We start from the raw sequence: 16,482 nt of genomic DNA on the forward strand, positions 1-16,482 counted from the left end.
ATATTTGTTCTTTTTCCTAATTATTTTTGCTAATTTTGTTAAATTTTTTGGATCAATTTCCTCATCCTTGTCCTTTAGGTTGAATATTTTATTCATTTAATTGATCCTTTAATTAATTTTTGTCCATGTTGTCGATTGTTTCTATATTTTTGTTCATTTTGTTGGTTATTTTACCCATTTTTGGTTCATTATTGTCAGTTATTTATTTATTCATTTGTTTATTTATTTATTTTTTTCCTTTTTTTTTGCAAATTTTTTTCCATGTTGATTGTTTCTTAATTTTTGTTCATTGTGTTATTTATTAAGTTTTCTGAATTTTTCTCTGTTTCTGATATTACGACAGTTAACTTTAATCTGAGCTTTTATGAACATCTACTCAATCAGTAAATGAAACATGGGAAAATACCTGATTTTTATTGAAGAAATGCAAAATACAGTGGATAATATTATAATAAATGGTGATAAATCACTTGAGAAAAGTTAAATAGAGAGAAAAATTAATTTGGGAAGTGTTGCAAATTCGCACTGGGTCTTTATGGGTTAAGTTCTTATACCAATAGCGATGACATTGTACTGACAAAAACTGTGCTTTTATTTGTTTGGACAAATATGATGATAACAACAAAAATAACTCATAAGAGTTTGATTTCAGAGCTGATATCTATCCATTTTTTGATGGATTTGACTGAAAATTCGCTTTTTCTCCAGTTTTCTTTGTTTTTTAACATAATAACCCTCAACTGTAATCTGAGCTTTTATGAACATCTACATGATCAGTGAATTAAATATACAAAACTACTACATTTTCACACAAAAATGCAAAATATAGAGCACAAAATTAAAATAAATGGAGATAAATCCTTTATGAAAGATTAAAATTAGAGAAAAATGTATTTGGGAACTGCTACAAAAGTACCAGTGGGTCTTTATGTGTTAGTGGAATTTTATGTCTTTGTAAAACACTGTGAATTATCTTGTGTATGAAAGGTGTTATATAAATAAAGTTGTATTGCGTTGTTTCAAATAGTAAATCTATGAATGGGCTCATTCTCTTTATTTGTAAACTCTAATAACAGTGGGATCCTTCTGTTAATTACTCCTTTGTTAATAAGACTTTAGGACAAATAGAAGCTCTGATGTTTGATGTGATTGACAGATAAATTTAGACAAAAATGACTTTGGAAAGGATCCATGTAGAGAACAGATTAGTTTGGAATTCACAGAAGTCATTACATGGTACCAGGTTTTAAAGGATTAAATGAATGACAGTGGTTCTACATGCTTATTTTTATGTTCAGTTAATGATATATTTTGCAGAAAAAAAAAAATCAATTTTGCCTCAGTGTTTTTATGTTTTGATAAAATAACCTATGGATTTACTTTGACGTTCTACATGATCAGTAAATTAAAAATAGGAAAATGTCTGAAAAATGCAAAGTATAACATAATAAATGTTGATAAATCACTAAATGTAGAGAAAAACTGATTAGGAAGTCACCACAGAAAACTACGGAAGAGGATTAGGACCAGTGGGGAAAAAATTATAATCAAGGTCTGATATTTTTTTTTATTATTATTCCAAAAAAGTCAGAATTCAGACTTTTTTCTCATAATAAATAAATAAATAAATAAATGTATATGTATGTATGTATGCGTGTGGGCGTGTGTATATATATACATATATATATATATATATATATATATATATATATATATATATATATATATATATATATATATATATATATATTTTTTTTTTTTTTTTTTCTTTTTCTCAGTGGCCGTAATCGTCTTGCAATGAAAACAGTTTGAGGTCTTAAAGGATTATTTTTTTAATTTATTACCTCCGCCAAGGAGGTTATGTTTTTGTCGGCATTGGTTTGTCTGTTTGTCTGTTTGTGTGCACGATAACTCCAAAAGTTATGGATGGATTTGGATAAAAATTTCAGGAAATGTTGATACTGACACAAGGAACAAATTTTGGTGGTGATCAGGGGTGGGGGTGGGGGGATGGGGGCACTGATCTGCCTTGACGGAGGTCTGCACTCTACGAGTGCTTTTAGTGTTATATTATGTTTTTGTTTGTTCAAAAATAATGATATTTGAACATTGAGACCCGATGTATAAAAAATTATACAGAATTGAAACTCATACATGGAAACTGATATTTGAAAAAACTTTTCTTTGGTTGTTCAGAAGGACCAACAAAGGCTCCAGTTTCAAAGAAGTAGAATTTTCTGTCACTCATTTACTGGTTCAGGCTGTACAGGGTTAAATATCTCAGTAACTTAATAGGAACAGTGTTTTGTGAAACAGTAATTTGGGATTAAAATAACCTTACAATCATGTTGTGTTGCTCATGTCAGTAGACCAGAAGCGCAGTACCCTGCTGCATGATGGGAAATGAAGTTAAAAACAGGAACGATGCATTTACTAACTTCAGTCCCAGATATTAGTATTAATAACGAGCTAATCCTTTTTTATAGTACACTTAGTTAGTGCACTTCCCAGTTTTAGTTTTGTATATAGTTATTATGCATCGAACAGCTATAACATTCACACCACTGACAAGAGAAGTGTTCATACTGATTATTTTGACCTCTGCCAGGAGCTACTGGGATCGCTTTGCTTTGTGTGTTTGTTTGTTTATTTGTGTGTTTGTTTGTTTATTTGTGTGTTTGTTTGTGTGTTTGTTTGTTTATTTGTGTGTTTGTTTGTTAGCAGGATAACTCAAAAAGTTGTGGATGGATTTTCAGGAAATTTTCAGGAAATGTCGATACTGGCACAAGGAAGAAATGATGAAATTTTGGTGGTGATGGGGGGGGGGGGGGGCACAGATGTGTCTTGGCGGAGGTCTGCGCTCTCCGAGTGCTTTTCTTGTTTTCTTCAGTTTCCTTCAGATTCCGGCTCATTTTGTTCAGGATACGCATTATTTACTTAATTTATTTTGCATGTTTATTCATTTTATTTATTACATTGGCTGGTTCTGATAATTTCGTTACTTATTTCAGTCTTTTTTTTTTACTTCAGTTTAGTCAATTATTTGTTCAGTTTTCCACATGATTTATTATTTTGTAAATTTTCTTATTCGCTTTTGTTCATTTCATTTATATTTTTACTTGTTTGTATTCATTTAGTTGCCCTTTTTTGACATTTTTTTCTTCAATTTCCTTTAGATTCCACCTTATTTTGTTCAGGATACTCATTATTTAATTGATTTATTTCACATTTTTTTCATTTGATTTATTACATTGGCTGTTTCTGATCATTTTGTTGCTTATTTTAATCTCATATTTATTTATTTATTTATTTATTTATTTATTTATTTATTTTTACTTTGTTTTAGTCAATTATTTACTTTTTTTCCCATATTATTCATTATTTTCTAAGTGTTTTACTCATTTTTATTCGTGTTATTTATTACAATAGCTGTTTCTGATCATTTTGTTGTTTATTTTAGTCTTTTTTATTTATTTATTTATTTTTTAAACTTTGTTTTAGTCAATTATTTGCTTTTTTTTTTTTTTCCATATTATTCATTATTTTGTTCGTGTTTTATTCATTTTTATTAATTTCATTTTTTACATTGGCTGTTTCTGATCATTTTGTTGCTTATTTTAGTCTTTTTTATTTTTATTTTTATTTTTTACTGTATTTTAGTCAATTATTTGCTTATTTTTTCCATATTATTCATTATTTTGTTCGTGTTTTATTCATTTTTTTTTTTTTTTCAATTATCTTTATTAGATTTTATTAAATTTTTTTTGCAACAAATGGCTCAGTACAACACCCGGTCTATAAGAAAATTAAAAAAAAAAAAAAAAGTACACTAAACCAAGATAAAGCAATTAGTCCACAGTCTGGAGTTATAGTGAAGATAAAACAAAGATCAGACAATCAAGCAGTGACAGGTGAGATCAGTAGTGATCTAATTGTAAACAGGCACCAAAGATTTTCAGTCATTGATGAGGTCTGAAAGCAGAGAAGTGACTGATGAGTTTGTGAAACGGAGGTATGGAGTCCAAATTTTCATAAATTGTCCCTTTGAAGAATGAAGTAAACAGGTCAAATAGTCCATAGGAATGCATTCCATAAGGATTTTATGCCAAGTCGTTTTAGTGGGAGGTTTGTCATTTATCCAAGACATGAAGATATTTTTCCTTGCAGCATATGCGAGGATATCATACAGTCTTTTCAAGCTGATGTCCATAATGTCCCCACTTGGATGTCCCAAGAGTAGAGATAAAGGGTCCAGTTTCAAAGACACTCCGAGGATCTTTTCCATATCTTGTAAAATATCTACCCAGTAGGATTGAATTTTTAGACATGACCAGACACAGTGTATATAGGTTCCTACAGTAGACCTGCACTTCAAACACAGAGGTGAAAGTTGGTGATTCATCTGGTGTCTTTTATTAGGAGAAATTTGCACACGGTGCAGAATTTTGAATTGCAACAGCCTTGCACGGTTACATACCGATATTTTTTTTGTATGGTTCCAGATTGTATCCCATTCCTCTTTACTGATGTCTACACCAAGTTCATTTTGCCACACCTGTGCTACACTATGAGTGTTTATGTTCAACCCATCGGTCTGATTCAACACATTATAGAAACGGGATATGGTTTTCTTGACTGGGCCCTGGAGAAGTAACTGCTCCACTGATGATATTGTGCTGTTAGTATTGAAAGTAGTTTTTTTAGTTATGAAGTCACGAATCTGAAGATATCTGAAAAAGTGATGTTTAGGAAGATTGTATTTCTTTTGTATTTGTTCAAAGGATAGCAAGTTAGAACCTTCATATAAATCATGCATTTTCTTTATCCCCTTAAGTGTCCAAACATTGTATCCTTCATCTGATAATCCTGGAGGAAAATAAGGGTTACCTTGAATCGGGATTAGCATAGAGGTTAAATTGGATCTTCCCTCATATTTTCGTGTCATGAACCATGCCTTTAATGTATTACAGATTATAGGGTTATTGTTACAAAGACTCCTGGCTGATTTTAAATCCTTACAAGACAGAAGACCCAATAAGGAGCCAGTTGTTTCAGACTTCTCCAGACTCAACCATACAGAGGTAGGGTCATCCTTGATCCATTCTGATACAAATCTTAATTGGGCTGCCAGTTGATACCATTTAATATTAGGAACATCCAAACCTCCATCTGAACTAGAGAGTTGCAATTTTGATATTTTTAACCTTGGTTTTCTTTTGTTCCATATAAAATCACTTAACCAGCTATTGAGTAATTTTTGCACCTTATTTGATATAAGCAAAGGAATCATTTGCAGGGGGTATAGCAATTTTGACATAACACTCATCTTAATTATAGAAATTCTCCCAAGCAAAGAGAGGGGAAGTGAAGCCCATCTTTCTAGGTCTTTCTTAATAGTTTCTAGGAGAGGGTTAAAGTTCGCTTTGAACATTTGATGAAACATTGGGGTGATATGAATACCCAAATATACAAAACCTGATAACGACCAACGGAATGGGAAAGGCGTTAGGGAGCTGATATTGTCTCTGAGGCTTCCCAGAGGCATAGCTAAAGATTTAGAGAAATTAATTTTATAACCTGAGAAAGTTCCAAAGTGGGTTATTACATTAACAATATGTGGAACAGAGATGAGAGGTTCTGATATATATAATAAAATATCATCAGCATAAAGGGAAATTTTATGTTGCACTTCCCCTATAACAATACCCTTAATTGCTAGGTCCTGTCTAATGGTTTCTGCTAAGGGTTCCACGACGAGAGCGAAAAGAGAGGGACTTAAGGGGCAGCCTTGCCGTGTTGAGCGGTGGAGTTGAAAGGTGCTTGATCTTAAGCCATTAGTAATGACAGATGCTGAAGGGTTGGTGTATAAGAGTTTGACCCATTTAATAAAGTTGTCTCCCAGACCAAATTTACGCAAAACATAAAACATATATGGCCACTCAACACGGTCAAAGGCCTTCTCCGCGTCTAATGAAATAACAATACTATCAATATTTTGTGTATGGCAGAGATTGATAATATTCAGAAGCCTTCTAACATTGTGACTGGAATTTCGGCCTTTTATAAATCCTGTTTGGTCTTCTTTAATGATGTACGGCAAAACCTTCTCCAACCGTAGTGCCAGTATTTTAGATAACAACTTGAAATCCTGATTTAAAAGGTGTTTTATTCATTTTTATTAATTTCATTTTTTACATTGGCTGTTTCTGATCATTTTGTTGCTTATTTTAGTCTTTATTATTATTATTTTTATTTTTTACTGTATTTTAATCAATTATTTGCTTATTTCTTCCATATTATTCATTATTTTGTGTTTTATTCATTTTTGTTCATTTTGTTAATTATCATATCTAAACACAAGTGTCACAGAAGATGTCGGTGTTTCCACGGTAACCAGAAAGCCTCTGAATGTCATATCTGATGACCATGAAAAGACGACCAACTGTATTTTACACTAATTATTTACATGTGTTGATAGAATTAATGGTTCAGAAGATCAACATTTTAACTCAGTAGATGCTTTTGGTCTTTGGGTTTTTATGTAATAATGAAATCAGATCATAAATAAATGAATCACCAGCAGAAATGATTCACTGCGTGCGATCGGAGCTGACACATCACATTTATTCTGCGTTTAGAAACTGAATTACAGTCACGGTCACATGACGCAGGGTTGTGGCTGCAGGCGGATGTCCAGATGTGAACACTTCATCCAGATGTTGGAGGTCTAATTAATGGAACACTGGAACGTCAGATATGGCATTCAGAAGCTTCCTGGTTACCGTGGAAACGCCGACATCTTCTGTGACACTTGTCTTTAGATATGATAATGAATAAAATCAACAAAAATGAATAAAACACTTACAAAATAATGAATAATATGGAAAAAAGGAAATAATTAACTAAAATGAAGTTAAAAAAAAAAGAAAAAAAGACCAAAATAAGCAACAAAATGATCAGAAACAGCCAAGTAATAAATAAAATGAATAAAACTTTGACAAACTGATAAATAATATGGAAAAATTAGCAAATAATTGACTAAAATGAAGTAAAAAAAAAAAAAAAAAAAGACTGAAATAAGCAACGAAATGATTAGAAACAGCCAATGAAACAAATAAAATGAATAAAAATGAATAAAAATGAATAAAACACTTACAAAATAATGAATAATATGGAAAAAAAGCAAATAATTAACTAAAATGAAGTTAAAAAAAAAAGAAAAAAAGACCAAAATAAGCAACAAAATGATCAGAAACAGCCAATGTAATAAATAAAATGAATAAAACATTGACAAAATGATAAATAATATGGAAAAATGAGCAAATAATTGACTAAAATGAAGTCTAAAAAATAAAAAAAGACATAAATAAGCAATAAAATGATCAGAAACAGCCAATGTAATAAATAAAATGAATAAAACACTTTCAAAATAATGAATAATATGGAAAAAATAAGCAAATAATTGACTAAAATTAAGTTAAAAAAAAAACTAAAAAACTAAAATAAGCACCAGAATGATCAGAAACAGCCAAGTAATAAATAAAATGAATAAAACTTTGACAAACTGATAAATAATATGGAAAAATTAGCAAATAATTGACTAAAATGAAGTAAAAAAAAAAAAAAAAAAAAAGACTGAAATAAGCAACGAAATGATTAGAAACAGCCAATGAAACAAATAAAATGAATAAAAATGAATAAAACACTTACAAAATAATGAATAATATGGAAAAAAAAGCAAATAATTAACTAAAATGAAGTTAAAAAAAAAAGAAAAAAAGACCAAAATAAGCAACAAAATGATCAGAAACAGCCAATGTAATAAATAAAATGAATAAAACATTGACAAAATGATAAATAATATGGAAAAATGAGCAAATAATTGACTAAAATGAAGTCTAAAAAATAAAAAAAGACATAAATAAGCAATAAAATGATCAGAAACAGCCAATGTAATAAATAAAATGAATAAAACACTTTCAAAATAATGAATAATATGGAAAAAATAAGCAAACAATTGACTAAAATTAAGTTAAAAAAAAAACTAAAAAACTAAAATAAGCACCAGAATGATCAGAAACAGCCAAGTAATAAATAAAATGAATAAAACTTTGACAAACTGATAAATAATATGGAAAAATTAGCAAATAATTGACTAAAATGAAGAAAAAAAAAAAAAAAAAAAAGACTGAAATAAGCAACGAAATGATTAGAAACAGCCAATGAAACAAATAAAATGAATAAAAATGAATAAAAATGAATAAAACACTTACAAAATAATGAATAATATGGAAAAAAAAGCAAATAATTAACTAAAATGAAGTTTTAAAAAAAAGAAAAAAAGACCAAAATAAGCAACAAAATGATCAGAAACAGCCAATGTAATAAATAAAATGAATAAAACATTGACAAAATGATAAATAATATGGAAAAATGAGCAAATAATTGACTAAAATGAAGTCTAAAAAATAAAAAAAGACATAAATAAGCAACGAAATGATCAGAAACAGCCAATGTAACAAATAAAATGAATAAAAATGAATAAAACACTTACAAAATAATAAATGATATGGAAAAAATAGCAAATAATTGACTAAAATGAAGTAAAAAAAAAAAAAAAGAGACTGAAATAGGCAATGAAATGATCAGAAACAGCCAATGTAATAAATAAAATGAATAAAACTGAAAAAATGATAAATCATATGGAAAAATGAGCAAATAATTGACTAAAATGAAGTCTAAGAAATAAAAAAAAGGACTTAAATAAGCAATGAAATGATCAGAAACAGCCAATGTAATAAATAAAATGAATAAAACACTTTCAAAATAATGAATAATATGGAAAAAATAAGCAAATAATTGACTAAAATTAAGTTAAAAAAGAAAAAAACTAAAATAAGCACCAGAATGATCAGAAACAGCCAATGTATTAAATAAACTGAAGAAAAATGAATAAAACATTGACAAAATGATAAATAATATGGAAAAATGAGCAAATAATTGACTAAAATGAAGTCTAAAAAATAAAAAAAGACATAAATAAGCAATAAAATGATCAGAAACAGCCAATGTAATAAATAAAATGAATAAAACACTTTCAAAATAATGAATAATATGGAAAAAATAAGCAAACAATTGACTAAAATTAAGTTAAAAAAAAAACTAAAAAACTAAAATAAGCACCAGAATGATCAGAAACAGCCAAGTAATAAATAAAATGAATAAAACTTTGACAAACTGATAAATAATATGGAAAAATTAGCAAATAATTGACTAAAATGAAGTAAAAAAAAAAAAAAAAAAAGACTGAAATAAGCAACGAAATGATTAGAAACAGCCAATGAAACAAACAAAAAGAATAAAAATGAATAAAAATGAATAAAACACTTACAAAATAATGAATAATATGGAAAAAAAAGCAAATAATTAACTAAAATGAAGTTTAAAAAAAAGAAAAAAAGACCAAAATAAGCAACAAAATGATCAGAAACAGCCAATGTAATAAATAAAATGAATAAAACATTGACAAAATGATAAATAATATGGAAAAATTAGCAAATAATTGACTAAAATGAAGTCTAAAAAATAAAAAAAGACATAAATAAGCAACGAAATGATCAGAAACAGCCAATGTAACAAATAAAATGAATAAAATGAATAAAACACTTACAAAATAATAAATGATATGGAAAAAATAGCAAATAATTGACTAAAATGAAGTAAAAAAAAAAAAAAGAGACTGAAATAGGCAATGAAATGATCAGAAACAGCCAATGTAATAAATAAAATGAATAAAACTGAAAAAATGATAAATCATATGGAAAAATGAGCAAATAATTGACTAAAATGAAGTCTAAGAAATAAAAAAAAGGACTTAAATAAGCAATGAAATGATCAGAAACAGCCAATGTAATAAATAAAATGAATAAAACACTTTCAAAATAATGAATAATATGGAAAAAATAAGCAAATAATTGACTAAAATTAAGTTAAAAAAGAAAAAACTAAAATAAGCACCAGAATGATCAGAAACAGCCAATGTATTAAATAAACTGAAGAAAAATGAATAAAACATTGACAAAATGATAAATAATATGGAAAAATGAGCAAATAATTGACTAAAATGAAGTCTAAAAAATAAAAAAAGACATAAATAAGCAATAAAATGATCAGAAACAGCCAATGTAATAAATAAATTGAATAAAACACTTTCAAAATAATGAATAATATGGAAAAAATAAGCAAATAATTGACTAAAATTAAGTTAAAAAAAAAACTAAAAAACTAAAATAAGCACCAGAATGATCAGAAACAGCCAAGTAATAAATAAAATGAATAAAACTTTGACAAACTGATAAATAATATGGAAAAATTAGCAAATAATTGACTAAAATGAAGTAAAAAAAAAAGAAAAAAAGACTGAAATAAGCAACAAAATGATTAGAAACAGCCAATGAAACAAATAAAATGAATAAAAATGAATAAAAATGAATAAAACACTTACAAAATAATGAATAATATGGAAAAAAGCAAATAATTAACTAAAATGAAGTTAAAAAAAAAAAGAAAAAAAAGACCAAAATAAGCAACAAAATGATCAGAAACAGCCAATGTAATAAATAAAATGAATAAAACATTGACAAAATGATAAATAATATGGAAAAATTAGCAAATAATTGACTAAAATGAAGTAAAAAAAAAAAAAAAGACATAAATAAGCAACGAAATGATTAGAAACAGCCAATGTAACAAATAAAATGAATAAAAATGAATAAAACACTTACAAAATAATAAATGATATGGAAAAAATAGCAAATAATTGACTAAAATGAAGTAAAAAAAAAAAGAGACTGAAATAGGCAATGAAATGATCAGAAACAGCCAATGTAATAAATAAAATGAATAAAACTGAAAAAATGATAAATCATATGGAAAAATGAGCAAATAATTGACTAAAATGAAGTCTAAGAAATAAAAAAAAGGACTTAAATAAGCAATGAAATGATCAGAAACAGCCAATGTAATAAATAAAATGAATAAAACACTTTCAAAATAATGAATAATATGGAAAAAATAAGCAAATAATTGACTAAAATTAAGTTAAAAAAGAAAAACGTAAAATAAGCACCAGAATGATCAGAAACAGCCAATGTATTAAATAAACTGAAGAAAAATGAATAAAACATTGACAAAATGATAAATAATATGGAAAAATGAGCAAATAATTGACTAAAATGAAGTCTAAAAAATAAAAAAAGACATAAATAAGCAATAAAATGATCAGAAACAGCCAATGTAATAAATAAAATGAATAAAACACTTACAAAATAATGAATAATATGGAAAAAAATAAGCAAATAATTGACTAAAATGAAGTAAAAAAAAAAAAAAAAGACTGAAAAAGAAACGAAATGATCAGAAACAGCCAATGTAATGAATAAAATGAATAAAAATGAATAAAACACTGACAAAATGATAAATAAGATGTTAAAATGAGTCAGGTCTAATTGCTGGAACCTGAGCAGATGCAGGGGCGGTCTACAGACAGCAGAGGGCGATGTGAGCCCAGAAACCCAAGTCCATGTGGGTCTGAGGCTCCACATGTGGACCAGAGTCAGAGCTGGGATGATGAGTGGACTCCAGGACGATGACCAACGGTGAATCAGCTTCAGAACGACGCGTCCATCCACCGTCTGACTGGACCGAATGCACACGTGTGTGTTTGGATGAAACGTCTGCTGTGTTCCATTTCAGAGCAGGACAACAGGGTCAACGGCAGAAGAAGGAGTTTCTCACTTTTCATCTGTTTTCATCCACTCAATATTCTGTCAACAGGCCTGTTTAAGCAGCACGAGGGGTTTTAACCCTTTCATGCATGAAGTATGACGTCCTCAGCCAATATAGTTTTCACAAGTGTTTTTATTCCTTTTCAGGTGTGAAAAAACAATGCAATCAAGTTTTTTTTTTTTTTTTTTTTAAGTTAGAAAAATGGCCACTCCATGTATTTACTTTTTGAAGCAAAGAAACATGGATCTGAAATCTAATATCAGAAAGTGATATGGAAAACTATGCAATAAAAACATTTGTAATGCTGCTAATCAGATGTTTTCTCACGATTGAACACACTCTAACACTCGTTATTATTCATTTCATGGAGATAATATGCAAAAAAAACCTGTTATAATCGAATAACAATTAGCAATTGATTTATAGTAAGAAAAAAACAAAACAAAACATGCTAGTGCAGATCAGGTTTATCTAGAACAGCACAGTTCCAGTACTGGTCTGAATGTTTGTGTACAGGAGGATGCATGAGCGTCCACTGTGTCGGCTGAAACACAAATAAACCAAAAAAAAAAACCTCATGAATGTAAGAGAGAACAGCTGCAGAAGAACTGTCCACTGGAGGGACCACTGTGCATGAAAGGCTTCAAACTGACTGATAGTAACACATAATAAACGTGTAATAAACATGTTATTAACACTTACCATGTTGATAACCCTAACCCTGCATGTGTAAAGCTTATAATACTTTCAGATAACATGTAATTAAAGGTGGTGTGTATATTAATGGGATTTCATATTAGATTGGAACTAAAGTACGTGTTTCAGTCCTGGGACTAGAAAAGGTTCTGGTCCATTTTCCAGTGTCACAGCTGGTAGAACAGACTGGTGTGGAGTCTCATTAAACTGGGTCCAGTCTGGTTCACTGGGCTGTAGGACACATATACGGACATACACAGTGTCATGGTTCAGGCCATGTGTCAGGGTTTTGGATGATGTGTCAGAAAACAGACTGATGTCATAGACTGATGGACGACAGAAAAAGAAGAGGACTGGACTGTACACTGAAGAACTGGAAACAGAAGAAAGAGTGGAACATGGAAAACTGAGTCAGATTCACCTGCAGGTGTTTCCACTTCAGTCTGTGGAGAAGGAAGAGTAGAGCTGGAGCAGAGGATCTGAAAGAGGATATAGGACCTTCGAAGTTCAGAATAAACACTCCCTGACGTGGTTCAGGTTGTTTCAAATCTTTTGTCAGATGGTCACCAGGAGGCGTAAAATTGCAATTATCATAAGGCATTAGTATGACGTCCAAAAATGGTCATTTTGGAGATATTTTCAAAGTTACTTAAAAATTGACTTTGGGCCTTCCTAAGCTCATAATAAACACTCCCTGAAATGTTTCAGGTTGTTTCAACACCTTTTTCAGATGGTCACCGAGAGGCTGAAAATGGAATTTTCATAAGGCTATAGTATGATGTCCAAAAATGGTCATTTCGAACATATTTTCACAAAGGCTCAAAAAGTGTTTTAGGGCATTCCTAAGGTGTCAATGAACACTCCCTGATGTGTTTCAGGTTGTTTCAACACTTTTTCCAGATGGTCGCCAAGAGGCTCAAAATTGCAATTTCATAAGGCTATAGTATGACGTCCAAAAATGGTCATTTTGGAGATATTTTATAAGGTACTTAAAAATTGACTTAGGGCGTTCCTAAGCTCATAATAAACACTCCCTGAAAAGTTTCAGGTTGTTTCAACACCTTTTTCAGATGGTCACCGAGAGGCTGAAAATGGAATTTTCATAAGGCTAAAGTATGGCGTCCAAAAATGGTCATTTCGAACATATTTTCATAAATGCTCAAAAAGTGTTTTAGGGCGTTTCTAAGACATCAATAAACACTCCCGGAGATGTTTCATGTTGTTTCAACACTTTTTTCAGATGGACACAAAAAGGCTACATTTTGATATTTTCATAAGGCTATAGTATGACGTCCAAAAATGGTCATTTCGAACATATTTTCACAAAGGCTCAAAAAGTGTTTTAGGGCATTCCTAAGGTGTCAATGAACACGCCCTGAGGTGTTTCATGTTGTTTCAACACTTTTTTCAGATGGTCACAAAAAGGCTACATTTTGATATTTTCATAAGGCTATAGTATGACGTCCAAAAATGGTCATTTCGAAAATATTTTCACAAAGGCTCAAAAAGTGTTTTAGGGCATTCCTAAGGTGTCATTGAACACGCCCTGAGGTGTTTCATGTTGTTTCAACACTTTTTCCAGATGGTCACCAAGAGGCTCAAAATTGCAATTTTCATAAGGCTTTAGTATGACGTCCAAAAATGGTCATTTCGAACATATTTTCATAAAGGCTCAAAAAGTGTTTTAGGGCATTCCTAAGGTGTCAATGAACACTCCCTGAGGTGTTTCAGGTTGTTTCAACGCTTTTTTCAGATGGTCGCCAAGAGGCTCAAAATTGCAATTTTCATAAGGCTAGAGTATGATGTCCAAAAATGGTCATTTTAGAGATATTTTCAAAGGTACTTAAAAATTGACTTAGGGCCTTCCTAAGTTCATAATAAACACTCCCTGAAATGTTTCAGGTTGTTTCAATGCCTTTTTCAGATGGTCATCGAGAGGCTGAAAATGGAATTTTCATAAGGCTATAGTATGATGTCCAAAAATGGTAATTTCGAACATATTTTCATAAAGGCTCAAAAAGTGTTTTAGGGCATTCCTAAGGTGTCAATGAACACTCCCTGAGGTGTTTCAGGTTGTTTCAACGCTTTTTCCAGATGGTCGCCAAGAGGCTCAAAATTGCAATTTTCATAAGGCATTAGTATGACGTCCAAAAATGGTCATTTTGGATATATTTTAGAAGGTACTTAAAAATTGACTTTGGGTGTTCCTAAACTCATAATAAACACTCCCTGAAATGTTTCAGGTTGTTTCAACACCTTTTTCAGATGGTCACCGAGAGGCTGAAAATGGAATTGTCATAAGGCTATAGTATGACGTCCAAAAATGGTAATTTCGAACATATTTTCATAAAGGCTCAAAAAGTGTTTTAGGGTGTTTCTAAGACATCAAAAAACACTCCCAGAGACGTTTAGTTTGATGTCCAAAAATGGTCATTTTGGAGATATTTTATAAGGTACTGAAAAATTGACTTTGGGCCTTCCTAAGCTCATAATAAACACTGTCTGAAATGTTTCAGGTCATTTCAACGCCTTTTTCAAATGGTCATCGAGAGGCTGAAAATGGAATTTTCATAAGGCTATAGTATGACGTCCAAAAATGGTCATTTTGGAGATATTTTATAAGGTACTTAAAAATTGACTTTGTGCCTTCCTCAGCTCATAATAAACACTCTCTGAAATGTTTCAGGTTGTTCAACACCTTTTTCAGATGGTCACCGAGAGGCTGAAAATGGAATTGTCAAAAGGCTATAGTATGACGTCCAAAAATGGTAATTTCGAACATATTTTCATAAATGCTCAAAAAGTGATTTAGGGCGTTTCTAAGACATCAATAAACACTCCCGGAGATATTTCATGTTGTTTCAACACTTTTTTCAGATGGTCACAAAAAGGCTCAATTTTGCAATTTTCATAAGGCTATAGTATGACGTCCAAAAATGGTCATTTTAGAGATATTTTCAAAGATACTTAAAAATTGACTTAGGGCCTTCCTAAGATCATAATAAACACTCCCTGAAATGTTTCAGGTTGTTTCAACACCTTTTTCAGATGGTCACTGAGAGACTGAAAATGGAATTGTCATAAGGCTATAGTATGATGTCCAAAAATGGTCTTTTCGAACATATTTTCACAAAGGCTCAAAAAGTGTTTTAGGGCATTCCTAAGGTGTCAATGAACACGCCCTGAGGTGTTTCAGGTTGTTTCAACACTTTTTCCAGATGGTCACCAAGAGGCTCAAAATTGCAATTTTTATAAGGCTATAGTATGACGTCCAAAAATGGTCATTTTGGAGATGTTTTATAAGGTACTTAAAAATTGACTTTGGGCCTTCCTAAGCTCATAATGAACACTCTCTGAAATGTTTCAGGTTGTTTCAACGCCTTTTTCAGATGATTACTAAGAGGCTGAAAATGGAATTTTCATTAGGCTATAGTATGACGTCCAAAAATGGTCATTTCGAACATATTTTCATAAATGCTCAAAAAGTCTTTTAGGGCGTTTCTAAGACATCAATAAACACTCCCGGAGATGTTTCATGTTGTTTCAACACTTTTTTCAGATGGACACAAAAAGGCTCAATGTTGATATTTTCATAAAGTAAAGTAAAGTAAAGTAAATTTTATTTATAGAGCACTTTTCACAGACAGAGTCACAAAGTGCTTTATCAATAAGGCTATAGAATGACGTCCAAAAATGGTCATTTTGAACATATTTTCATAAAGGCTCAAAAAGTTTTTTAGGGCATTCCTAAGGTGTCAATGAACACTCCCTGAGGTGTTTCAGGTTGTCTCAACACTTTTTTCAGATGGTCGCCAAGAGGCTCAAGATTGCAATTTTCATAAGGTTAGAGTATGACGTCCAAAAATGGTCATTTTAGAGATATTTTGAAAGATACTTAAAAAATTGACTTAGGGCCTTCCTAAGTTCATAATAAACACTCCCTGAAATGTTTCAGGTTGTTTCAACACCTTTTTCAGATGATCACTAAGAGGCTGAAAA

Source organism: Sphaeramia orbicularis, chromosome 7 (genome assembly GCF_902148855.1).
Source record: "Sphaeramia orbicularis chromosome 7, fSphaOr1.1, whole genome shotgun sequence".
Lineage (NCBI taxonomy): Eukaryota > Metazoa > Chordata > Actinopteri > Kurtiformes > Apogonidae > Sphaeramia > Sphaeramia orbicularis.